The sequence below is a fragment of the Hyaena hyaena genome, unplaced genomic scaffold, assembly GCF_003009895.1.
Source record: "Hyaena hyaena isolate Hyena2069 unplaced genomic scaffold, ASM300989v1 scaffold_113, whole genome shotgun sequence".
In the NCBI taxonomy this organism is placed as follows: domain Eukaryota; kingdom Metazoa; phylum Chordata; class Mammalia; order Carnivora; family Hyaenidae; genus Hyaena; species Hyaena hyaena.
Genome location: NW_024080745.1, coordinates 1,798,099 through 1,824,810, shown reverse-complemented (window position 1 = coordinate 1,824,810; position 26,712 = coordinate 1,798,099). Strand labels below are relative to the sequence as shown.

At 43.5% G+C, this 26,712-nt stretch overlaps 1 protein-coding gene across 5 annotated transcripts in view; it reads left to right on the top strand.

Moving 5' to 3' along the window:
• TMCC3 (transmembrane and coiled-coil domain family 3) overlaps positions 1-26,712 on the top strand; it is a 75,524-nt gene that overhangs the window by 30,169 nt on the left and 18,643 nt on the right. The window contains exon 1 of one of the 5 annotated variants that reach the window (XM_039236590.1): positions 6,276-6,363. The exons of 2 other annotated variants lie outside the window; for them this stretch is intronic. The gene's annotated coding sequence lies outside the window, so the exon portion shown is untranslated. Of the gene's footprint in view, positions 1-6,275; positions 6,364-20,599; positions 20,769-26,712 lie in introns of those variants that run through there. 2 more of the 5 variants (XM_039236592.1, XM_039236587.1) reach the window with 2 other exon arrangements.

Sequence of the window (26,712 nt, the reverse complement as noted above, 5' to 3'; positions counted from 1 at the left end):
TTTTTACTAAAGGTCCTAATATTTGGCAAAGAAATAGCGAGAATTTCGAATCCTCTTCCCCGGGTTATGAATGTGTAGGACTGTCTTTTTTAATCAGATGTGCTGTGTTTATGTTTCTCCTCATACTGATACTGAAAGTGGAAAAACTCCAAAGAGCAGGTGGAAGTTATGACATGCCCCCTGGGTTCAGACTTCATGAGTCACTCACTTACAGCCACATCATGATGAATCAGAGACTGCACAGGTACTCATGATAAACATTAATAAGTAGTATTGGTAGAAGAGGAAAGGGATGAGCTCACCAGGTTTTCGGTATCCCAGCTACTATTAATCAGACGTTAAGTCTTTGGGGAAATTATTTAACTTCCTTGGGCCTTGGTTTCTTTATCTTCAAATGGGTTTGACCTGAATTAGTGTGTGCCAGACCTCCCTGCTTATGGGATTAACTTGGGGCGCTGGTGTAAGAGCTGGAACCTCTGTTGGAGATTTTGATTCACTAGGTGTGGGGTGGGGCTGGCAGAGCAGGGACCCAAGGTCATCTTACAGTCGGATGTTCAGGAAACACCAGACTAACTTAATCCTTTTGAAACTTTACTTGGTTGTAAGAAGGTGGGGGTGGAGGTGGGAGAGAGAAAGGAGGCCGTAGGATGCAGGCCCCCAGGTTCTGTCCCTGCACTGCAGGTCTAGGCAGGGCCCAGGAATCAGGCGATTGTGGCCATAATTTGAGAAACGCTGGTCTTGTACTACTTGAGCTCCCCGCGTGCCCCAACGATGGCCCTTCCACATATCGCCGGTGAGAACCACAAATAAGCTGGAAGAGGTGGGTTGATGGCAGGCCTTGGAGGGTCCCCCAAACTCCACATCGCTCTTTGTAAAGGTTATTTGTCTTAAAATCTGGGAGTTGTGTAGCAGTTCACACAATTTTCTATTCTGTGCTGTGTTGTTTCCTTCGGATAAGACAGTGTTTGCTAAGTGTGGTTACATCTAGTGTGCACGAGACAGTATCAGCAAAAGAGGAATTACCTGGGGAGCTTGTTAAAAATATAGAGCTTGGACTCCCAGACCCAGAGATCAGTAAGTCCTATACAAGGGCCTGGGCATCAGTCTTTTTTTTTTCTTTTTTTTCTTATTTGAGGGTGTGTGTATATTTCTTTTTAGGGTTTTTAAAAAAAATTTTTAATGTTTATTTTTGAGAGAGAAAGAGCATGTGGGAGGTAAGGGAAGGAGAGAGAGAGAAAGAGGGGCAGAGGATTGAAGCAGACTCTGAGTTGACAACACAGATCCTGATGTAGAACTTGAACTCATGAACTGCGAGATCATGACCTGAGCCAGCCGCATAACCAACTGAGCCATCCAGCTCCCCAGGTTTTTATTTATTTTTTTAATGCAGGTCTATTTTTAGAGTGAGCGAGCAGGAGAGGGTCAGAGAGAGGGAGAGAATCCCAAGCAGGGAATATATTGTTAGTGCAGAGCTGGACTGATCAGGGAAGCAGGGCTTGGTCTCATGACCTGAGCTGAAATCAAGAGTCGGATGTTACATGGACTGAACCACTCAGGTGGCCCTCATTTTAGGGTTTTGTAAAGTTTTTGGGCTTCCCTCCCCAGTCTCACTCCAATTCCAGAGTAAAACTGATTTTAAGTGTAAACACATGTTTACAAGGTCCATGCTTAAATCTTTAAAAAAGAGTCTGTAACTCATATAGCAGGTGTTTGAGGGGAAAACAAACAAACTGATCTTCTGAGTCTCTAAGACAAAATTCCTAAACTTGAACGATGAAATCATTAGTTGCTGGAGCAAACACATTTTAATGTGTACCTTCTCTGTAAGAGTTTAAATTTGTGCCTTGTTTGTTCTCTTTCCTGTTTAGCAAAGATTGAATAACACTGTTAAAATGAAGAGTTTAGTAGAACTTTAGTATAAGCCTGAATTTATGAAGGTTCACTTTTCTCTCCTATTACCTAGCTTAACTTAAAAAGTGTTAGTTTAGGGGCGCCTGGGTGGCTGGGTTGGTTAAGTGTCCCACTCTTGATTTGGGCACAAGTCATGATCTCACAGTTTGAAGTTCAAGCCCCACGTTGGGCTCTGTGCTGACAGTGCAGAGCCTGCTTGGGATTCTCTCTCTTCCTTTCTCTTTGTCCCTCCCCTGCTCACACTCTCGTGCTCTCTCTCTCTCTCTCAAAATAAATAAAGAAAAGTACAAGTTCATAGGAAAAAAGTCTCCTAAAGAACATAAGGTGGAAAATGTTCTAACTTGTAATTTTTAACCCAGAGATAAGCACTGTTACGTTTCTTATGTATTTTTACAGAAATGTTTTGTGCACAAAACATATATATCCATTATTTAACCAATCTACTGTTGACATACAATTTAAGTTCCTTCTAGGGTGATCGGTTTTTTCCATGTTTGTTTGCTTTGTAATACTGTACTGATTATTTCTGTACATCTTTTTTTCTGTAACCATATATGGATAGGTTTCTAAAAGAGAAATTGTTGAGTCAAGGGGTATGTGTTTTTTAAAAAAGGAAAGATGGGAATACAATGTCCTTCCAAAGGTTTCCTCAATTTAACTGGTGAAATCTTTGATTTTTCAAAAGACTTCCCTGTCCCAGTTTATTCTGATAGAGCAGGTGAGCAGCTAAATTATCCTTTGTCTACTTACATGGAACCTGAGACTTCCCTCAAGGCCTCTGGTTAGAGGAGTTAGTAGAGATATTTCATAAAGAGAAGAATTTAAAAGATATATAAGGTGTTCAGAGGGAGAGGAGAATTGAGAAATAGCTTAGGAAAGCAAATAACCCTGAGTATGCCAGTTGAATTCTTTGGGTCACATGAAGTCACAGAACCTGAATTGGGGTCTGAAGAAAGTAAGGTGATCTTGGAGCATGTCATAGTGAGACGGTCATGCCCTGTTCCCTGGATATGGGTGGCTCCTTCGGTAGATGTTGTAGGGCCCTTGTGAGAAGCACTGTCCTCTAATTGTGGTGATGAGCTCTGTCCTCTAATGCAAGTCATGGTCTAGTTGGGGGTGCATGCGTGTTTCAAAGTACTGTTTAAATGAAAAGAATTACTCTTCAGTAGTGTCCTGAGTGTCTGAGAGAACTAATGGAGATCAAGAGCCATGTGGCCTGGGGATGTTGCTGGTTTAGTGGCAGTTGCCATCTAATCTGGCCACCTCCCTGCCTTCATTTTGCCTCCTACTGGCGGCAAGATCGGAGAGGATCTTTTAGACACAGATTAGTTCGCTCTATGTAAGTCTGGGAAGTTCAAATCTATTCAAGGGAGAGAAGTATGAGGAGGTCTCTTGAATCTGTATGTCGGAAAGAGTTAAAATCTTAGAAGCTGGCAAAAAAAAAAAAAAAAAAAATCTTAGAAGCTGGCTAAGACGGATGGCCCGGTGTGTTGTGAGTTTAAAGGGAGCCATCCAGAGTCCAGACAGTCGGGGAGCATCAAGAGCGTCAGGCTAGAGCTGGCGTGCTGGAGAGCGAGTGTGTGTTCGCTCTCAGCACTCAGGGTCCCGAGTGCACTCTCAGACCAGCCCTGCTTGAGCCAGGCCATGTGTGGACAGGTGGAAGACAGCCAGGAACAAAACAGCTTCTGAAGACCATAGCTCGGAATTGAGCCCTTCTCTATGTTTAATCAAAATTGTCAAATGAACCAAATGACTAGATAGCCTGGAGGCAACTGTCAAATAGTTTTACATTAGAAACTTGAGGGGTTTTTTTGTTTGTTTGTTTGACATATTTATGACTGGGACACAGACATGAAGTAGGTACACAGAGCTGGGACATGGATGAAAGAGAGGATATCTGAAGCTACCAGGGAAAGGATTAGGAAGGAAGGAAGAGATGATTGTGAATGTGTTTTTAGCAAGTAAGTTGGAGATGATAACATAAAATATCCAGTGACCAAGGTACTTTCAGACTAGGAAGACAGCCATAAAAATAGGTAAGGCAAATTGGAGCCCAGAGTTGAATTCAAAACCAGAATTAAAATGAACGAGCTTGGCTATGTGGAATTGAATTCTGTATGCCATAGTGGTCAGTCTGATTTTTAAATCTTATTATAATTTAAGATGTTGGTTTGAAGAGTTAGAATAGGCAAAATGAGTTCAGCAAAGAAAATATACTTATATTAAAAGTATGGTATTGATTTAACATTTAGTGTAAGGCAAGATCCATTTGCTAGATTTATTTTTAACATTTGTTTAAGACTTTCACTTGAACTGAGCCAGAGGATAGAAGCTATTATGCAGTATTAACTTTGGTAGACACTCTGCCTCTGAGATATTACAGTATAGTTTTACGTAAAGAGTAAGGTTCTATTGACTAGGCTTTATTATACTGACAACATTTTGTCTCTTTTCCAGACCCCAGCGTCTCTCTGTCCTCCATCACGCCCTGCCCCCAGCACAGAATTAAATCAATACCACTTAAGCCACCCAGCAGTTTTGAGATCTTTGCAGTAGTTACTTAATGTGAAGGGCAGGAAACCCCTGGTCCTCTGACCATTCTGGCCTGATTTTTTCATACGGCTTATGGCAATTCAAATATTTGAGAATCTTTTCATACAAGGAAGGTCAAAGGGGATTTAAAGACAAATGACCGACAGAGGGAAAGCTTGTATCTGTTGCAGGAGTTGGTACTTGAGTTATCATAATAAAAAGCGGTGTATGATCACAAAAGAGCAAGAGAAAAATAAGGAATATCTTGTGTCTGGTATGACATCAAGGCCTTTTACTGATCTCATTAATTTCTGGGAGGAATTTCCTCAGATGAGGCTAGAGTCTCAAGAACATTAACTTAATTGCCCAAGGTCATGTACCTACTAGATGGCAGCTGAGATTTGGTCAGATCTCTGGACCTTAAAGTCCATGCACATCCCCTCAGTAACTTGCCTTCCAGATGCTGTTACCAACGGGCTCCAACTCTGTTTCTTCAGCCCTGCCTCTCTCTGAGTGTCCGTCTGGGCGTCTGTGCTTGAATGGCCCACAGGAACCTCCAGTCTGTCCTCTGCCCTCAGTCTCCTCCTGCTGCCTCTCCCCAGCTTTTCTGTCTTGTGAAGGATCTTCCTGGCCACCAGAACGAATGAAAAAGAAGTGAGATTTTCCTTTACTCCCCCTTTGAGTCCCCACATCCAGTTGGTGGCACATCCTTTTGACGCCACCTCCTTGGTGTACCTCAGGCGCTCTGCTCTCTTCCCTGCTACCGCCGTCCAGCCTGCACCGACTCTCACCGTAGACGCCTACCGCAAGCCCCAGTCTGTTGCACCAAACGTGTTTTCCCTCCTGCTTTCCCGGAATGACTTGTCTCAAACCAGGGTCTGGTCATCCTAATCCCCCTAGAAGCTGCCACGGGGCCTATTGGATGAAATCCTAACACCTTAGCATGACTTCATGGGAACCCTCAAGGTCTGATCCCTGTTCTGCCAACCCAGTTCTTCCTTCTCCACCTTGCCCCGAGTCCTCCAAATCCTTGCCTGCTGTCTGGCTGACCAGTGCAGAACTCACTTTACCTGATGTACCTTCTGAGTGACAGGTCTCTTTCTTCGTGACTCGTATCCACCTCATCCCTTTCCCTGTCCCTCCTTTCTGCCCCCTGGGCTCCCCTTCCCAAGTGCTGCCTTAGAGCACCAAATACACTCAGGGTACTCATCAGAGGCTCTCCCTGTTTTCCTGGCCACCAGACAGAGAGGGGGCAAGGGGGTACTGTGTCCCCTCACAACTCCAGCACGCCTTGCTGCGCCTGACACGCAGAGGCACCAGTGAGCATCTGTCTCATGAATGAGGCGATAGAGGAAGAGTCTCCTGACTCCCCACTTCATCCCAGTGACTGCCCTTCCCTCGGCGGCGGAGCCACTCACTGCTTACTCTGTGATTCGTGGTGGTGTTTCTTGTGCTCCGTTCACAGCCTTCTCTGGCTCTTCCCAGAGTTTGTTGAATTGAGCCCATTTCTTTGTCAGTAAACCAGGAGCACCAGACTGAATGTCTTCTGGGGTCCTCTTGCCATCCCAGGGCTGTCGTAACAGGATCCCCTTCTTGTCTGCCCCCCCCCCCACCCGCACAGATACAGAATGTGCCTCTTCTGGCTGTGAGCACAAAGAGCCCCCTTGTCCAGCAGTGGCTTGAACACAGTATGTTATTGGTGGCGGTTGGAGTAGTCCCAGTGAAGGGCGTGGAGTTTCCCCGAGACAAACAGGGATACTCAGATATGTGAGCAGTATCTCCAAAGTCCGGGGTGAGTCATACGGTAGGTGCTGTCGGAACAGCGAGCCTGGCTGCCTTACAGCCTCAGATGCCTCTCGGGCAGGAAGGCGAGCTGGTCGCTGACCCTGTTCTGCTCTCTCATTCGTCGTGTGGTGTTTGGTAAGTCTCCTCACCCGCTCTCTTGTTTGAGCCGGCCTGTGTAAATATATGCTGTAGAGCTTTGTGGTCATTTATAGTTTATGAGGTGCTGGAAAGAAATACAAATTATTTTTGTGCTTGTCTCAAATCCTTCCTAATTGACTAGCGGCTTTCCAGGTATTTAAACTGCCTAAACTCATGAACCACCAAACAAACTCTCTCTTGCTGGGTCCTTTAAGAATGCAAATCCAGCATGTGTGATTTAAGAGATGAGCAAATACACGCGGTGTTTGCGTGTGCCAGCTACCGGCTGGTAACAAGCTGGTTCTCCATCCACTTCCCTGGGCTCTACCCAGACTGAGTTGGATCTCAGTTTGTACTCTAACATTGGCTCTTTTGAAAAGTGGATATCCTTGAATCCTCCCTTTCCTGAAAACTTGAGACTCCATAAAACAGACTTTGTGTGACTGTCAGCCACTGTCAGTGCCCCGTGAGATAGACGGGTGTGGTGGCTGCGGGCTGGGAGAGGAGGCAGCAGTGGGAAAGTGTGGATCTGTAAGCAGGGCACTTCCTGCCATCCTGGGATGCTTCTCCGTGGAACTGATGCAGAACTCCCCGCGGGCTGGGGAATGTTCCATTTCACCCGGGCTCTGCCCCCATGAGCTGTCTGATCTCATGGGAAGTTGTATTGAATTTGTGACTTTGTATGTGTGCCTGTGCTGCCGGAGGTTTCTGTACATGGCTACAAAATGCACATACTCTTTGTTTTCATTTCCTAGACATTAGACTATTATGAACACATTGATTAATTTAAGTAATTTTTTTTTCTAATTCGTTTGGTCTCAAAGGTTGATCTAGAATATTAAGGTGGGCTTACTGTTGATAATGATCCCTAGCCTTAAGAAACAAACAGTCGGAGATGGAAGAGGGGTGTGGAAAGTTGGAAGAGTTTGCCGTTTGCTGCTTATCATTTGATCCTTTGCATCTTGAAGATTAAATTTCTGTTATTAAAAAAATTGGAGGGCCTGTTCTAACAACAAGGCATCTTAGTAGCCTCCTAGCACAGTGAGTGCAACAGTCATGTAGGGCTTGTGCTGGAATGAAAGGGGAGATGGCCGCCCAGACCATGAGGGCACTGCTTGTAAAACAGCTGTTGCTGCCGCCGGCCGCTCCTCGGGGTGCTGCAGGAAGGGGTCTCACCTTGCCAGCTGCTGGCCCACTAGGCTGTTCTGGAAAAGCCGCCTCAGTGAGGAGTGGGTTGTCTAAGTGCAGGCAAGCATGGTTTGCTGGCTGCCTAGGGGTTAACCTGTAGCCCAAGGGAAATTTGGAGGCTCGCTCTCTCTCTCTCTCTCTCTCTCTCTCTCTCTCTCCCCCCCCCCTCTAGACTACCCCCTTTCTGGGTGTGACCCAGAAGACCAAGTCAGGACCCACTCCTGGGGTGGCTACGAGGCCTTTTTGTCCAGATCACATTAAGCAGGTCCTCAAATTTAGATTTTAACATTATTACCCAGGAGTTAAGTCACAGAGCCAGAGATAGACCAAGAGGATTAAAAAGAGAGAGATGTTATTCAACATATAACTTAAACAGACATACACCCACACAGTTTATTACACTGTGTGATTTACTCCATGGTTTTTATTTTTAAATGTTTATAAATTATGAAATACTAAGCATAAAGGATATTCTGTTTAGAAAATAACATGAAACATTGCTGCACCTAAAACCAAGGGTAAGAAATTGGGCTTGATCCCATGGCCTTTTCCCAGATTGCATTTCCCCTCCATCACAACCCCCCATCTGCCCCCTCAACCCCCACCCCAGGTCTTGCTGTCCTAAGGTATGTGTTAACCATTCACTTGCTTTTTCTTTGTCGTTTTACCACCTGTGTATTTATACCTAAATAAGAATTGGTCTCTTCTTGAACTTTAGAAAGTGGAATTCATACTGCATGTGGTTTTCTTTGACTTGATTCTTTTAAGATTCATCTGCTTTAATTTTACATTGTAGCTATGGTTCATCTCCTTCCACGTTACAAATGCACACAGTGTGTATATATTCATTCTGTTACCTGTAGACCTTTGGGTTATTTCTGGGTGGTGGTAGTTTTCTGTTGTGAACATTGTGCTATGATTTTTTTTTTTTTTTTTTTTTTTAGCAGCAAGCAAAAGTTTATTAGAGTATAAGATTAGAAAGAATAGTAGGAAAGCTGCCTTTACAGAGGGGACATTTGAAAGTGAATGCCTCGTGCTATGAACATTTTTAATACACTTTCTTAACATGCGCAATTTGTTACTAGGAATAGAATTTCTGGGTCTCTAGAGCATGTGACAAACAATTTTTAATGTTTTAAGAATTCATTTTAAATGTATCTTGTAATCTGATTTCAGCATTGCTTTGTTTAAATCCTGGAGCCATCAAAAAATGTTTTCTACACTGAAATAATGCCATCCTATTTTGGCCCCTGAGAAACTTTAACCTTAAGGAAATACCCTTAACTTCTTTCTGTAGTTGTTACATAAACCCTTTTTGAAGGGCAAAACCAAACTTTTAGGACCTGAGAATCACAGGGGTGCCTGAGTGGTGCAGTCGGATGAGCATCTAACTCTTGATCTCAAGGTTCATGAGTTAGAGACCCGCATCCAGTTCTGTCCCCTTCTCTTGGGATTCTGTCTCTCCTTCTCTCTGCCACTGCCCCACTTGTGCACACTCTTTCTCAAAAAACAAAACAAAACAAAACAAAACTGAGAATCACAAATAAAACAATCTATCCCTCAGGAGTCACATGAGCTGTATATATGCAAACAGCCACCAGGTAATCACTCTGTGACTCTCTTCAGCTTACTGTTCTGAATACTGAGGTCAGTTATTTTGCTATTTTTTTTGATATGTTACTTTGCTATTGGTAAAATCATAGGGCCTAAGAGGAGCAAGGAAGTATCTTGAGAGTGCTAATGAAATTTTAAAGGTAGTTGCATATTAGTCTGACTTTGAGGGTACAAGCACCGGGAGCTTTGTTAAAAATAATAACAAAGTGAGTAACAACAAACTCTTCCAGAAATCAATATAAAACGAAAAATACCACTGTCCCCAGATTCCCAGCCCTGTTCCCTGGAGGTAATCACCATTCACAGTTCCTAAGATTTTCTCTAGAAATTTCCAGACTAGAGTACTGGTGTATATAGTCATATAACCCCCACACAGTATCTCTTTTAAAACAGAAATGAGTGTGTGTAGACCTAGCTCTGCAACTTGCTTTTCTCCCCTAACAGTGAGGCTTGGAGAACTGACTGGTAGCCCATTCACCTTCACCTCCACTTCAGTGGCTGCATTGTTTTCCATTGTACTAGAATCTTCTTAAGCGGTTCCCCTCTGATAGGTGTCTGTGTTGATTCCAGAGCTGGAAATAAATGACTGTGCTGGCGGTGGTGAATCAAGGAGATTGTCCAATTAGAAGCAGCAAAGAATAGGAAAATGAGGCAAAGACTTATGTAAATAGTTGGATATCCCTTCTGTTCTTTAAATCTCTTGAGGGTTTTTTTGTTTTTTTTATTTTTTTCCCCCCAGTTCTTTGGGAACTGTATGGAAGCTTAAAAGGGCTAGGTTCCTTTTCTTCCTTGCCCTTCCTTCCTTGTGGTGGAAGAGACTGTGGTATCTGACTAAGTTTCTGAGGGAAAGAAATGTATTCACCAGTTCCTGCCTCAAGAACTGGGGGCCTCCAGCTCTGTTCTCTCCCACCTCTAGTGCAGTGAGCACCAGACTGTTCTACCTGATTAGCAGACTTAGGCTAATTCATCTGTTTGGAGATGGAGGGGTTTCATTGTACAGAGCTTATCATTGCATCAATATTTCTCTAATGGTGGTGTTTGCAAACGCTGTAGGTTACCTATGCAAGCACGATTTCTTTCTCTTTCTCTCTGGCTGCCTGAGCCCTCTCATGAAGTAGAGGCTGAAAATGTTGGATCCTGCTTCCCACAACTTCCCTTGCAACTAGTGTATAGACCCTGTGACTCAGGCCTGGCCAAAGGAACCTAAGGGGAAGTCTGCTGGGCAGTTTCTAGAAAATGTTTTCCTCCCTAATAAAATGTGAAAGAAGAGTGATATAGTTGTCTGCAGCTAGGAATTATCTGCGTGTGAGTCTTAGGACCACAGTGACTCTTTTTTTGTCTCCAAGAGAGAACAAGCAGATGTCCGAAGAGTGGTGGAATGGAAAAATGGAGAGTGTGGGTCTTTGATAACATTTTTAAGCCACTAAAACTAGCTCTTTCGTCCAATCTTTTTACCTGATGTGGCATTTCACCCATAGGAAATAATATCAAAGTATGAAACAGTGTTATAAGACAGCTGTATGCCTACTGTGTTCAAAAGACATTGTGAGGCTGCTGTAGGACAGCAGAGAAGCAGGGGAAAGAATAAGATCACTGATAACATGAGGCAGTAGAGAATTTAGTGCTGCAGGAAGGACTCAAAGCAGTTTTGAGTAAGCTGTAGTTTCTAGATTGGAGGTGATAAGAAAGGACTTTGTGTGGAAAAGGTTAATAGGAGCCAGTCTGAGGGAACCCCATGGTTTTGGTAAGTAGAAAGTTGGGGGTGGCAGGCGAGGAAGCCTGAGGTTTTACAACAGACACAGTCTGTGGACTCAGACCTGAGTTGGAACTTGGGCTCATCACTCAATGGTTTGTGACCTTTTCAGAAGCCTTGACTTCCTTGATATTCCTCATGGTAGACTAAACATAACCTGTAGAATTGGGGTGAGGAATAGAGGCGAAATACGTCGGACACCTGTGATGCAAACAGGCAGGCACCAACTAGACGGTAGAGGTGGAGGGGGCAGGGAGACCACATCCGTGGTGGGAGCTCCTGAGCCAAGTGGAGGTGAGCCAGTAGAAACCATGTGGGCGCGTTGCTTTTGATCTGGTCAAAGGTCACCTGGATAGGCCATTTGGTCCAGGTGAGGGGGTGTGAGTACAAAACCTGGAGAGACAGGTTTAGGTTGAGACGCGGAGGGCCTGGATTTCCGACAATCTGGGTTTAGACCTTATCCTATAGACAGCCCTTGTGCCGCGGCTGGGAGGGGCAGCCTGGGACAGTGAGATGCCTTAGGAGGTGGTTGCAGTGGCCCTGGTGGGCAGTATAAAAGACCTTGACTGGGCAGTGTCAGGTGGAGGGCAGGGAGAGGTTAGGAGTTGGAGAGGTGATGGAGAAAGACAGGATTTAGTGATGCAAGAGGCAAAAGGGAGGAAAGAATTAGCAACGAGTTCTAAAGACTGAATGCCTGTCTGTTGTTTGGTGTGAAATTCATGGTAGACTTGTAACGCTTTCAGATCATCACATCCCAGGTTGGGACACGAGCACTGAACACTCAGCAAGATTTATTGACATTTTGGATGAAAGATGTTATATGTAAGTAGGAAATAAATGATGGTGCCCAAATCTGCTCGTTAGTTAATTTTGTCTAATTATGTTTGTCACTTTCCCACTGTTTACATATAAAGTTTGGTTCCTTTGAAAAATGTGTCCCTTAATAATGTAAACATACCCTTGCTTCTGATTAGATATGATTGAACACTTTGAGTCAGTCCTGTAATATGAAGTGTATATTCACTGATTGTTGACTATGTGTTTATCCAGGACGAAAAGCAGTTGAGCATGTTTTCTCTGACATGAGGATTGTGGTTCTTACAGGTCTATTTACAATGCCTTATTCATAGAACATCAGTCATAACAACATCTAAAGTAGTGAGATGAGACCAGAAGCATCAAGTATAGAAATGAAAGACATTTCAGTTCATTAAAGTCAGGGTCATATCTTAGGCTGCATGAGGTTTCATAATCTCAGTTGGTGAATCTTGAACAGATGGTTCTTTAACATTTTGAAATGCTGAGTAAGGGAGGTGGACCCCAACATATTAATAAAGTGCATCACTCTGAATACTATTATGTAGTTAGCAATCCTTGGAGTCTAAGTTCATCGGCTTTCCCAAATTTAGGCAAAAAGAAAACTCCATCCTTCATGTATCCTAGGGAACTAGGTATGAGTAAACCCTTTTAAGAAAGACAGACTTCCACTGGGGCATAAAATTAAGTTTTTCAACAGTAATTCTGTACATAGGTGGTTTTGTAAGACGCTCAGAACAAGTGTCCTGTCTGGGAGTTCTTGTGATCTCATTGGGAAGTTAGGGCCCTCGGCCAGGTACAGACCCAGGATTTGGTTCATTACTGTTAACAGTGAGGAGAGAAAAGCATCTGACACTGAAACTCTCCCAGACAGCTTTCTGTTCTTCACATGCCTTCCCCCACCCCTTTTACGAATCTAATTTGGAGTTTAAAATTTTTTCAGATAGAATTTGAGTCATAATAGATAGTGTAGATACACAGGTATACTGTGGTGCTTTCCTATAGTCAGAAGAATCTGGGATACTTTGCAACTATGGCTTAGAGCAAGGGGAATATGATTTGTGGCATATGTTGAAGGATTCCTCTTTTCAATCCATAAGTAAAAGACCAAAGGAATTGTAGCCTTCAGGGAAATCATCTTTAACTCCTGCCTTTTCTTTCATTTTTATGTAAAAATTCTATCCTGTAATCTGTTAGCCTTCTGATAAAAAGCATGAGGGCTGTGATCGTTGGAACGTGTATAGCCTCTCCTATCTCCAGAAGAGAAAGGAGTAGAGATGGAATAAATGATCTGTCATGTGTATGAGACAAAATCCCCGATTTCTTATCATGACAGATAATATTTTAGATGAGAACTCAGCTGCCCTTAGCTTCATGATTTTGTTTTTAAATACTGGGTCTGGTTATAGGATCTCTGCATTGCAGACAGAGGCCCGCTCTGTGTTGGTGCAGTGCGGTGTGAGCATACAGGTGTATACTGACCAAATCCTACAGATCAGCAGATCCTTCCTACGTGCCTGTGTACACAACACATGAACCGTGACCGAAATCTCTATGCACAATATAGCCACAGTTCTGTGTTTTTTAAAAGCTAAGAGTCTAAACAGTGTCTGTATTTAAGGGAGGGTTTTATGGGTGATATTTTTTCCCCTGCATTTTTTGTTATTTCAGGATCTCTATCTCTCAGTATTTTTATGATGAAAAAAAAGTCCCCACTTACTTTCAAAACCCTGGCTTCTCCTTGCCACCTGGTAGAGTGTCCAGTCTAGTGTGGCTCACACAGCCAGCTACGGGGTGGGTGGGGCTTGGGTCTGTGTTCTGTCTCGTACCTCTGCCTCTCACAGATAGGTGCCTGCACCTCTTTTTTGCCCCAGCCCTAAGCTGTACCCTGATTCAGTCCTTATAAATTCTAGACACCTCAAGAAACCATCGGTTTCCCAAATATTCTGCTTTCTGCCTCTGGACACATTGTACTCCTCTCTGGATTCTTTTGGCTGAATTTTGAGCCCCCTCTTCTGTGTCCAAGTCAGATATCATGCTCTTTGAAGGGTCTCACTGAAGGCTTCTAGGTCTTTTTTCTGCCTCTTTATTCCTCATGTTTTTCTGCATTTGTGTAGTTCCATGTGTCTCCCTGCCCAGAGAGGGAGCTCCTAGGCAGAGGCATGGTTGTCATTCTTACCTTACTGATTCTGGTGCTTTTAACATACAGCCCAGCTCACAAAAGATAGACAGGAAAACATTTTTTGAGTAGAAATTCTGTATTGGGTGGGGGGAGGTCTAATTTGGAACCTAAATCAGTTCCATTAACCTAAATTAGTCAATTCCATTAATTATCATAAAAACATTTGGTCTAAATCAAATCCATTAACTGTCATAAAAACATTTGGTTCAAAGTATGTGAATAAGCTCTAATTGTACTTTGTGTGCTTTTAGTTAATTTCGGCCTCTTGGAGAAACATTGGCTTTCTAAATAACTATTATGTAATGAACCAGGTCATTTGCAATCTGCATCAGCATCGTGTTTTGGATGTTGCTGCATTTTGCAGAATTTAAGATGAAATATTTTTGTGTCTAAATCTAATGTGATTAGTTATAACCACGGATATTAGTGCTTTGCTAGTTAGTATACCATACAGATCTCTACGCTTTCTGTGTTTTGTACATTTGCTCTGCTATATTCTGGTAGTAAAAACAAATATTTATTAGGCAGTGTCATGAAAGTTGCAGAAACTTTAAAAATGTTAAAGAGCTGGGGGCTCCCAGGTGTTTCGGTCAGTTAAGCGTCTGACTCTTGGTTTTAGCTCAGGTCATAGGTTTCACCTTGCATAAAGGCTCTGTGCTCACAGTTCGTTCTGTCGGTCTCTTTCAAAATAAATGTTTTTTAAGAATATTAAAGAGCTGACAAAACACAGTGTGAATTGACACTAATGAAGTTAAAATTCTTACTTTGCTAGAACTGAGCAATACACTGGTCTGGAATACAGTACTGTATTAGTCTGCATTCATTCATTATCTGCAATGTTACAAGTGCTGTAGAGATAACATAGTAATTTGACAGCCCCTGTGTTTTCATTGTCTAAAGGTTTTTTTGTTTGGTTGGTTGTTTTTTTTGTGTGTGTGTATTTCTTTACTTTTTAAAGGAATGACTTGCAGGTACATAACATCTTAAAAGTACAATTGGATGATTCTTACCTGTGTGCTCACCACGCTACCTGCCACCTGCCCCAGCATCGTTGGCACTCCAGAGCTCCCTGTGCCACCTTCTGGCAGATCACCGTCCCTCCCTCTGCTCTCCAGCAGGGGTGGTGGCTATCTCCAGATCACAAGAATCCTACAGCGCAAAGTGTGACATAATGAGGTTCATCTATGTTGCGTGTGACTAGCTCTTCATTCTTTTCATTTGCTGCATATGGCTTTTAACTGCTTTTTGCTTAATCGTCATTTTTTTTTTTTTTTTTAAATTTATTTCTAGGAGAGAGAGAGAGAGAGACAGCGTGAGCAGGGAAGGGCCAGAAAGAGAGGGAGTCACAGACTGAAACAGGCTCCAGGCTCTGAGCTGGCAGTCAGCACAGAGCCCGACGCGGGGCTCGAACCCACGAACCGCGAGATCATGACCTAAGCGAAAGTCGGACGCTTAACCGACTAAGCCACCCAGGCGCCCCGCTTAATCGTCATTTTGGTAGTCAGTGTCCTTAGAAGAAAGGATACCTGTTCGATGTTTGTTACCTGGTATGTGCTGAGGGCTGCCAGCTTCACAGACCTAGTGGTAGCAGAATTGTTGAGTGGAAAGGCCTCCAGGGCCTTAGAGGTCACAGAGTTCATCCACCTGGTTTTCTCACATGAGGGACCTTAAGAGTTCACTAGGCCCCCGACTGACCTGGTCTAGGCTTCTTCCTTACTTCATGATGCTCTGTCACAATTCAGATCTGATCATATGGATGACCCAAGTTGATAGAAAAACAGTCTTGGGAAGTTAGCAGTTTAGAAATCCAACATCAACAAGGTTTAAAAATGCTGGCCCTTAAATGATAAGAGTGTTAATTTTCTAGAGTTTTCATTCACTCATCTGTAATACATTTCTCTCAGTATCCATTAAATGAGGTGTATCTCTGTTCATGGAATTTATTCTTTTATGAGAACCAATTCTTTTTTTTTTAATCTTTTTTTTCATGTTTGTTTATTTTTGAGAGAGCACGCCCGCACATGTGCACGAGTTGGGGAGGGGCAGAGAGTGAAGGAGACATAGAATCTGAAACAGGCTTTGGGCTCTGAACTGGCTGTCAGCACAGAGCCCGACTTGGGGCTGGAACCCACGAACCATGAAGTCATGACCTGAGCTGAAGTCGGATGCCCAACCGACTGAGGCACCCGGGTGCCCCGAGAACTAATTCTTAAAGGAGAAGGAAGGGGAAAATTTTAATCAGTGCACATGGTTATTATGATTTCCGCAGTTTCAGTGCATTGTCTTGAACTTCTGCTACTCCCAGCTGTAATCCTCTTCAAGCCTTGATGAAAACCACAAAGCTTTTTCTTAAGATGAGAAGTCTGTGTAAACTCTAAGTCTGTGAGCTTTGCAAGTAAAGAACTGTTCCTTGATCAGATACCTTACTCCTAGTAATGGTTCATAGAAAGTTTCATAGAAAGAATATTGTAGGAGAGATTAGTGGCTCAACATCGGAAAGTTTAACCTTTATTGACCCCACTGGCCAGGAAGTAACCATAGGACATTCTTCAGTATGTTAGAGCCTCCTTAATTATTAGACACAGAAACATGTGGCTTGTCTTTTTCCCAATTATAAAACACTAGTTCAAAGAGGATTGAGTCCCATTCATTGGTCATGGAATAAATTTAAAGCATAACTATCATTTTATGTTTGTATATGGAAAAGTAGAAGGCAGAGTACAGCAAATACCTATCTACTGTATCTAGATTCAACAAATAAATCTTTTGTATTCGCTTTATGTATTGTGTATGTAATCTGATTCAAGGCAAGTTACATGTACACATTAAGGTACTTAGTTTCTGACATGTATACAAAAACAAGGACATTCTCTATAGGATAGAATTAATATACCCTAACAAAATTAATTATAATTTCCTAATATGCAGGGGTCCAAAAAATGAGCTAACTCTATTTTTTAAAAATATGCTTATAAAGTTGGGTGGCGTGTAGTAAATATAAGTATTATTTCATAAAAGTTACATACGTGTGTGTACCTGCACACATATGTATGCATGTATTGGTAAGTGCATATTTCTTACTGTGGGTCTCATTCAGGATTTGAATATAGTGCTTTATAGCATAAAGAAGGTCACATAAATAAGTATTTGCTACTCAGAGATACTGCTAGTTCTGTACTGAGTGTTGAATGGCATCTAAAAAAGTGAATACTTGTCGTAACCTAAAAATCTAGCAAGGAAGATAAAATAAGTAGTAGAGCCAGAATGCATCAGTAGGAGAGGAAGTAACTTGGGCAGGAGTCCTGTGAAAAGGCCTCATAGAAGAAATCTTGAAGGGATGGTAGGATTTGGATAAGACTAAGGTCTTGGAACAGATGTGCCCAGAAGGAATGACGTAAGCATTGGGGTGGAAAGAAAGTGCAGAAATGTGTAGCGCTGGGGTCTGTCAGGGAGGTGGTAGAAGGAGGAAGACAAGACCTAGCATAGTTGGTGTAGGAAAAGTTACTCAGGGATTAAGTACCAGCAGGAGGAAGAATCCAATTCCTTTATTAGAGGAAGAGCCGTTGTACGTCTCGAGCAATGTTAGAACGTGAAGAAGAGGAGTGTAATGTTCTCCATGGCTGCATAGAGGAAATGAAACACTGAACACGGTGAAACCTGTTTAAACTCTTGCCCTTTAGGTAGATGGAATAGGAAGGGAGGATCTGGATTCAGTGGGTGGATCTGGAGAGAGTGAGGAAGGGTCAATCTAGGGAGAAATTCTTAGACAAGGCAACAACAGGATTTGGTGACAGCTTGAGTCGGGTGGAGAGAACCTCTGCAAAATTAGCGAATGATGCCATTGATAGAGCAGGTCATGGAATTAACTGTTGCCAGGTTCAAAAAAACTCCACGTATCATCTCTAAAAACAAGCTTCCATGACATCATACTCTCAAGAATTAGTTTAGGAGGTGTTTTTTTTTTTTAAAGAGGAAATAGCAAGTTACCATCATTAGGTTTTTCTAACACAATTTTTCCTTGTTTTGCTTAAAGACTTAGGGAAATGTTAGCTAATGTCTCTTTAAGGCCTTAATTTAGAGCCCTAGTTTCACTTAAGTAGCAACATAGAAGACTAATCATACTTAAAAAAAATTAAGAATCAAATATTGAGAGTTTAAGTTTTAGTCATTTGAGGTCATGTACCTTTTCAAAAGTTGGATCACTCAGATACTAGGTGTTCCGCTTTTGGGTGAATGGGCATCTTTAGACACATTCTCGTTACAGGTCAGTTCAGATTCACTGGAACTTGATCTGAAGGGATGTCCTGTGTGCTGTGAGATTCTGCCGGACGTTTCCCATCCTGCCCCTCCGCTGCAAGCTGTGTATACACAGTAAGCAGGTGCCACAGTGTGCAGTGGGGAGGGAATTGCCAGCTTCTCCTGAGGAGCTTAACATGGTGACAGCAGCACCATTGCTCCTGGCTCTGGACTTTTCCGAAGTTCCCACCTGTCTGGGGTATGTTGTGTTTGATAAGCGATAGCGTATACTTAGAGCCCTTAACTCTGTATGAGGCCCTGTTGCAAGCACTTCACGAATTTTAATTCATTTAATCTTCATAGTCACCCTGTGAAGTAGGTACTGCTGTCCCCACTTTACAGATGAGGAAACTAAGGCATAGAGAGACTAAGCAACTAGCCTACGATGATAACGTTTAATGTGACAGAGCTGGGATTTGAACCTACAGGGTCTGGCTCTGAATCTGGTTTTAACCACGGACATATGCTACCACTGTGATACAGTTAACCCGTATTGGACACATGGCTTTAGAATTGGGGCTTTCCCACGAATCTCAAAACCATTGCAGCTGGTTGCTGTGAGTGTGACGAGTGGGCCCTGGAAGCTGTTCCTCTGCTGGAAATATCGTCAACCCAAATATAGACCTGGGTTCTAAGAAAGGCCATGGTATAGTGGCCTTAAAAATCACAGTCCACAGTTCAATTTATTTCTTTATAGTTTCCTTTTTTCTAGATTATAAAGCAGTGTGTTCCCAGAGGACTGTCCTCTACCTGAAATATAAATCTTCAGTGCTTTTAAGCTGCTGTGGCTGTGAGAGAAAGAAGCCTTCTCTTTCCTTCATCTTGGGAGCAGAGCCTCTAATGATTACCTACCTACTAGGGCTGGAGCCAGAAGAGGGGCTCCGTGTACCAACTGTCTGTTTCACTGGCGTGGAGAATCAGTAGTAGTGGTTAAAACAGAAGCAGTCGACCTTTTTATGATTCAAGACCTTGGGATCTAAGCTAGTTTCTTCTCTAACTCCTTAACGTCAAATTGGGAACATCTCCAGCAATTGCCTTGTGGCACCAAGAACTGCCTAACGTCGTTTGTTAGTATTTGCTCTTCTGGTTTCTCTCTTGTACCTATTTTCCACTTTGCAGTATTTAATGGCTGCGCAGTGATTTAAGTGAGCGAAAATTGAGACTTGGAGGGGCATGGGAAACATGTTTGTGTCTAGTAAAGGGTCCGGCATAACGCACCTGGCATAACCAGTGAGAGGTGGGGGTGTTAGAGCACGGACCTGGGGGCCGCCTGGAACCACGTCCCCTGCTCACTGGCTTTATGACTTCAGACAAGTCACTTGTTTTTTCTGTTGGTAAAGTAGGAGTGATTATTCTAATCTTCTTGAGAGGGAAAATAAAATAATGTATGTGAAGCAAGTAGAACATTATATGATGCTTAAGTCTTTAACTGGTAGCTTCTCTTTTTAAAATCAATCTGTACTATTTTGCCAAGATCCCATCCTCTCTTGAACCATTCTTCTTGAGGCCTGCTTCTGTCCTTTATATATATATATTTTAAGTTTAGTTATTTATTTTTGAGAGAGAAGTGCATGCGGGCAGGGGAGGGGGAGAGAGCGCGAGCGAGTGAGCGAGACTGTCAAACAGGCTTCGTGCTCAGTATGGAGCCCAACTTAGGATTCGATCTCACGTCCCTGGGATCATGATCTGAGCCAAAATCAAGAGTGAGACACTCAACCGACTGAGCCACCCAGAAACCCTTACTTTTGTCCTTTACTTATTATTTTTTTAAATGTTTGTTTGTTTATTTTGAGAGAAAGCAAGCAGGGGAGGGAGCAGAGAGACAGGGAGACAGAGAATCCCAAGCCTGTGCGATGCAGGGCTCAAACCCACAAACTGAGAGATCATGACCTGAGCCGAAATCCAGAGTCAGGTACTCAGCTGACTGAGTCACCCAGGTGCCCCTTTCCTTTTGTCCTTTAAAACAAGTCATTGCCTTCTTAGACTCTGGAGGATAAAAGGACTCCTTTATTTTTGTGTTCATGTTCTACTGAATTGTGCTTTCCTAAGGGACAGGGAACTATACTTGATGATGTTGCTGGTGCAGTAGATACGTTATTTTAAAAGTTTTTCATTTAATGCAATACCAAGACTGCATCCTTATGCCATCACAAATAGCTTATTGAATTACAACATGGTGTGAGAGAAGGAGCCAGCATGTGGATTCTCAGCAACAGTTAGGATGGTGACCACAGGGAGAAGGCCACAGAGAGGAAGGGCGTACACCTGTGTATTCTGTACATTGTAGGTCATGTGCTAGTTGGTCATCTGTGTTGTTTGGAGCAAACAGCCATGAGACACATCAGTTTCCTGAAGTTTTGGTCTTTTGCTTGAATCACGAGGCATTAACCATCTGCAGCCCAGCCTGTCTGGAGTCCTGAATAACCTCTGCTGTGGGTTCTTGATTCCACCCTGGTCAGCAGCCGGGAGAATGTAAACAGGAGGGACAGCTGCTGCCCCAGTTGGCTGTTCGTCTGCCATTGATTGAGCAACAGAAACTAAGGTGCTGTTGAGGAAGGAATGTGGGGCAGGACACCAGTGGTTTTCAGACATTGATATCCAGTATAGTGGGGGGGGGGGGGGGGGGGCACGGAGCCGGAATCCAATGTTCTACAAATACTTAGACACCTAGCAGGATAAACGCTGTTCAAGGGGTGAATGCAAATTTTGGGGAGAGTACAGAGGAAGCAGTCAGTTCTAGCAGAGCATGGGGGCAGGGGTAGCTCTGTGGAAGAGACTGTGTTTGAACCACTCCTGGAAAAGCTAAATTGGGGTGGAGGCCTGCATGGGCCACGCTAGAGTGAGGAGCTAGTAGGTGCTTAACCCACAGAAATAGGAACGTGCAGGAAACATTCAGAGGCTTATTGGATTAGTGGAATAAGATGAAGGTTGAAAGCTTAGGCTTTGGTACAAATCCTGGTTCTGTGCTTTATTAGGTATAACCACAACCTATATGATGCCCTCCTGTTGCAAATCTGTATAGCATAGCTATTGATCCTTGTTTCATGGAGCTGTGGGGATTAAAGGAGAGTGTGTACAAAGCCCCAGCCTTCCTCTGTTGCCTTGTGCATAGATGTGCTCAAAATACCATTATGGACCAGTCTCCTGGAATATGGCTAAGATAGGACCCTGATCAAGAGAGTTCTAAGTTCTTTGCTGAGGATTTCACTCATTAGTTTATTTATTTTTTTAACAATTTTGTTTTAAGTTTATTTATTCTGAGAGAGTGAACACACGCATGAGGGGAAGAGAGAGAATCCCAAGCAGCCTCTGCATTGTCAGCACAGAGCCCGATGTGGGGCTTGAACTCATGAACCATGAGATCATGACCTGGGCCGAAACCAAGAGTGGGAGGCTTAACTGACTGAGCCACCCAGGCGCCCCAGGGAATTTATTTATTATTACTTTTTTTTAAGTAAGTTTTATACCCAGTGTGGGGCTTGAATTCACAACCCTGAGGTCAGGAGTCACCTGCTCTACTGACTGAGCCAGGCAGGCACCCCTAGTCTAGGGAATTTTAAAGATTTTCAGAAGGAACAGGACATGATTGGTTTATCTTTTAAAAAGATAGTTTTATTTGGCCCAAGGCAATCAGGTTTTTTATATTGCTTGGCCTCATTTGAAGCCTAACACAGCTTCCATATAGAAAAATAAGTACTAAAATGTTGATTGGATGTGCTTTTTGTGGACATTAAAATTTTTTTCCTTGAATATGATGCTATTTATTATTTTGGTAGAACTAAAGGGAGATTTTTATTTCTAATTGCTATTTGGTGATAATACTCCTGGCTTACATTAGAAAAAGTAAAATTGCTTAAAGGAAATAAGTTCCATATTGCAAAAGGGAAATAAACTAGTAAGGATAAGGGTTTTTTTTCTACTTCAAAATTAAGTGTGTTATTTCTAAGCCCTATCTGATGGCTAGTTGTGTTCTATTTATAAAAAAATCAATATTACAAATTATCTAGTATATACGCGATATTTTTTTTAGTACCAAAAACAAATTAAACCCTGACCTGCAGAGAAAAACTTATAATGAAGCTTAGGTTTGCTTTGGGAATGTACTTGGGGACCCAAGTATCAAGTTTTCTTTCCTGACTCAGTCTTACTAAGCAACTTTTCAAGAACCCAAGCCAAGTTGTAACGTTTAGTGTGGCTTTCTCTGGGTGCCCTGGGAATGGAGGACAGAAGGAGCTGTGCCAGCTTATGAACTGGGTACATTTGACCATATCCCTCCTGTTACATATGGGAATGAGAGTACAGTGTTCACCTCCAGAAGGGTGATGCACATAGCATCTGTAGATTGAGGCACACCTACCTCTTTATCCTAAAAGGGTATGATAAGGCACGTGGGAAATAGAGTCGCAATAATATCCTAAAATAAAGTTTTAAGTTAAAAAGGAGGGAAGGCTAATCACCAGGTCTAACAGTTACTCATTTGGGTTGAACTTCCTGGCAAAAAAGGGAGGCATTGTTATCTGATAGGACACCCCTATCATACTGACTCTTATATTTACTTTATGTATTTAGATAAGAAACTATACTTCAGTAGACGAATTACTTTCCCTTGTAGGGAAAATACTTCTCCTGTGCAGAGTTCTCTTAGGAAAAGAACGTGGATTGATATGAAAAGTTACTTGGGTTCGTCTATAAGCTACTGCTTTTTAAAACGGGCGTTAGGGCAAGTGAGATCTGTGAAGATTCTTGAGGTGCTAACAGTCTGACTTCTGTTGCAGATCAGTGCCCCGCATGTGACATTACCGTTGTCATGGGCCTCTGAGAGGGCACTAAGAAGTCCTCAGAGACTTCGTTTGGATTGGAGATGCTCAAAGACTGCAGGACGGTGCTGGCTCTGTGATTACGCTTCAGAAACTTAGGCGAAGCACACATTCCTCCCAAGAACCCCCAGTCTCTCGTTTCGGGGGTGAGGAAGGCAGTGAATAAATGCCATTCTTTCTGCTCACTGGCCAAGGGCCTTGGAGATCGATTTTTTTCTCCTCCTTCAGAGCTGTCTCTCCTGCCTCGATTCCCAAGGTGGTTCTCTTGGGGTATAATGTGGTATTTCCACCTCCCCTTGCCCTCAAGGCTAGTGCTTAGTCCCTTTCCTGGAAAGGTTTTACTGACTCCTCTGCCAGAAACTGGTGGGGAGTAACTCCCATGGTGGGAAGGACTCCAGACACCCACTGGGTGGGTTAGTTCAGCGCCCAGGGGTTCTCACATCCCCCCATTTCTTCTAAGTGTAGGAACTAAAAGCCACATGACATTTATTCTGCATTTAGTCCTAAAATTGGGGTTTCCTGCTTCCCCTTTAGAACTCCCCATCCCAGATCTCCCCTCCAGAAGGGACTGTGAGCCCTTCCTTCAAGAAGGCCGAGTTCTTCGTGCTCGACCTGTGGAGGTGAGGGGCAGGTGTTAGCTGCTCACATCCCTTTCCCAGACTCGTCTGTTGTTGAGGTAGATGGGATGCCCAGAGACTCCTTTTTCTTAGAAATCACCTTCTTTTGGTGGCACCTAGCCTGGGTGGCTCAGTCAGTTAAGCATCTGACTTCGGCTCAGGTCATGATCTCGTGGTTTATAAGTTCCAGCCCCACATCAGGCTTACCCCTCTGCCCCTCCCCCACTTGTGCTCTCCCAAAAATAATTTTAAAAAAGAAAAAGAAGTAGCCCTCTTTTGCTGTTGCTTCACATGCCTCTCCAGTCTCCTCACCAGAGGACCATGGCTGTCCTTTACCTGCAGTTGATATTCAGGTTGCTTTTCATTACTCGAGCCTGCCCCTTCTGGCCTCTTCTCCTCTCCAATTTAATTCTTCTGTAGATTACACAGCATACAGTACATTTTTATCAGGTCAGACTAATTTTGTAAGACATTCGTTTCCATTAATTGAAAGTGTGAGTTCTAAGCTATTTTGAAGACATTTACATTTTCTAGTGCATGTAACTCAAAGTAGGTTACCACTATTGCCTGGTAGAGGCTTAATGAGAAGATAATTATTTCTAATTACAGTGTCAAGTGTTCATAAGTGCTTGAAGATGCTTGAAGAATTTGTTTTTGAGAACTGTAAACACCTTGTCTAATCTCCTTCGTCTGTTAATTTGGAGTGTTGGGATAAAGGAATGGGACAGCAAAGTACATGTGTTCTAGCTCCTGTTCCTTAATCCCAGAGCAGTGAGGGGAACTTTACCTTCAGGCAAGAACTAGGACTCCTGATGCTGTCGAATCTGTTCGGTCTGTGATGCTGAGAGAGGAAGAGGCAAGGGAAATAAAACCTTGATGGTAAAACTAGTGACTCAGTTCCTGTTCTGTACTTCTTTAAAGTTCATGGCGTATTGTTGTCAGACTTGAACTACAAAAGGAAGTGTTCCTTGTCTAAACAAATTAGAACAAACATTTTATGAAGTCACTCTACTAATAAAATATCTTTGGATACTATGTGAAGATCTTTAAGATTTTTCATTTCTTGAGAGAGAGAGCAAGACCAGGGAAGAGGCAGAGAGAGAGGGAGAGAGAGACTCCCAAGCAGGCTCCACACCATCAGCACAGAGCCCAACGTGGGGCTTGAACTCATGAACTGTGAGAACATGCTCTGAGCCAGAACTAAGAGTCAGACACTCAACTGACTGAGCACCCCCAGGCATCCCTAAGGTTTTTCATGTCTAGCATGTAGAAGGAGGGAAAGTGGCATTCTTCTAAAATACAGGTATGGACTATTCTGTGTAGGTGTCAGCATGAATGCAATCTTCTCTCATTATGAGGCTGCTTAACAAGCCTTCAGAATTATTTCTGAGGTGCAGGCCAGCTCACTTAGCAAGAGAACCAAGCGTTTGATGCTGGGGTTCAGGGCTTTGGTTGGCTTTCCGGGGTTCCACGTGCATTGAGCGAGGAGACATTGTGCAAGTGCGCGTCAAGTTACCACAAAGCAAGACGGAAGATGGCTTCGTCGTGTCGGATGTATTACTAGCAGCAAAATGATAAAAAGACATTTTTTGGTAAAACATAAAAAGGGTACCCCCTAATGGGCCATGCATGCCGGACTGTACCTTGTTTTGTCTGCACTGTCACCCAGCAGAGGCCAGGGTGTCTTTCTTTTTCTCTAGGCAGATCCGTGGCTTACCTGCTGAGCGCCTTTCCCCACATGCATCCAGAACTGAGCCCCTTAGTTGTGAGGCCCTTAGACGTGGCTTGCTTCTCCAGGGGTCTCTTAACCTCACTTCTCTGATTTTTACCTTCTGTTTCTCTCCTTCTTTCTTCCCTTAGTTATTGTAAATGCTTGCGTGCGATTTCAGTAAAAGCAATAGGCCTTTTTTTTTTTTTTTTTTTTTTGCCCTCAAAATTACTTTGCCTCAACCACTCTGCCTATTTTAAAGCCTGGGTGAAGAAGAACGAATGTCACAGGCCGTATCAAACCTGAGATTGATGTGGTTTCAGCCAGCAACACCAGCGCTGTGTTAGGCAGCGACCTGGACGATTATTTCAAGTTCAGACTGCAGGAGGGCGAGTGTGCCGACAGAGCACTCTGAACCAGACCCAGGGCGTTCTCACAAGTCCGCCCCCCACCCCCCGCCCCCCGTAGGGTCCCTGCAAGATAGGTTCTTACACAGCTGGTGGCTGAGCGTAGGTCCTGCAAAGTCTTGCATGTTTCATAAATCAGAGTGTAGCCTCAGCTAGGCTATTTACTATCTGTGAAGGACCTCAGGAAACCTCTATATTGTTGATCAGCCTGGCTTTTCTCATAAAAGAGGGTGAGTGTGAAGAATATATGAATACTAAGAACAATATTTAGCACATGCCTGATTCACATAGTGCAAGCACACCATCACTGTTAGGGAGGCAGGCTCTGGAGACAGACTGCCCGGATTTCAGTCCCCAGTCTGCTGTTCACTAGCTGTGTGTCCCTGGGCAACTTACCTAACTTCTCTGTGCCTAGTTTTCTCATCTGTAAAATAGTAATAACAGTAGAACCTATCTCAGAATTTTCAACAAATGAGATGCCACACGTGTCCCTAATGGGACATTTTTCCTCCTGGGCGTGTGGTAGGATTGTCGTTCCCTGTCTTGTAGCTCCTATGAAGTTCATCAGGCCCAGTGCAGGGAGGGGAGAAGCCACAGGTGTCTCTTCTGATGGAAGTCTTTAGGCCCCAGTGAACGATTCCTCACATCCCCTGCCTACCCTGGCCACTAGCGACACTGCAGAAGGGGGAGGGGTTCCTTAGCGGATTCCCGCAGTCTTGTCAGCACGAGCAAGAACTCAACCTCTTCTTTCTTCCCTTCCCTTCCGCTCCCTTCCCCCCTCCCTTTCCCTTCCCCCCTCCCTTTCCCTTTCCCTCTCCCTCCCTTTCCCTCTCCCTCCCCTTCCCCCCTCCCTTTCCCTCTGCCTCCCCTTCCCCCCTCCCTTTCCCTCTCCCTCCCCTTCCTCCCTCCCTTTCCCTCTCCCTCTCCCTTTCCCTTTCCCTCTCCCTC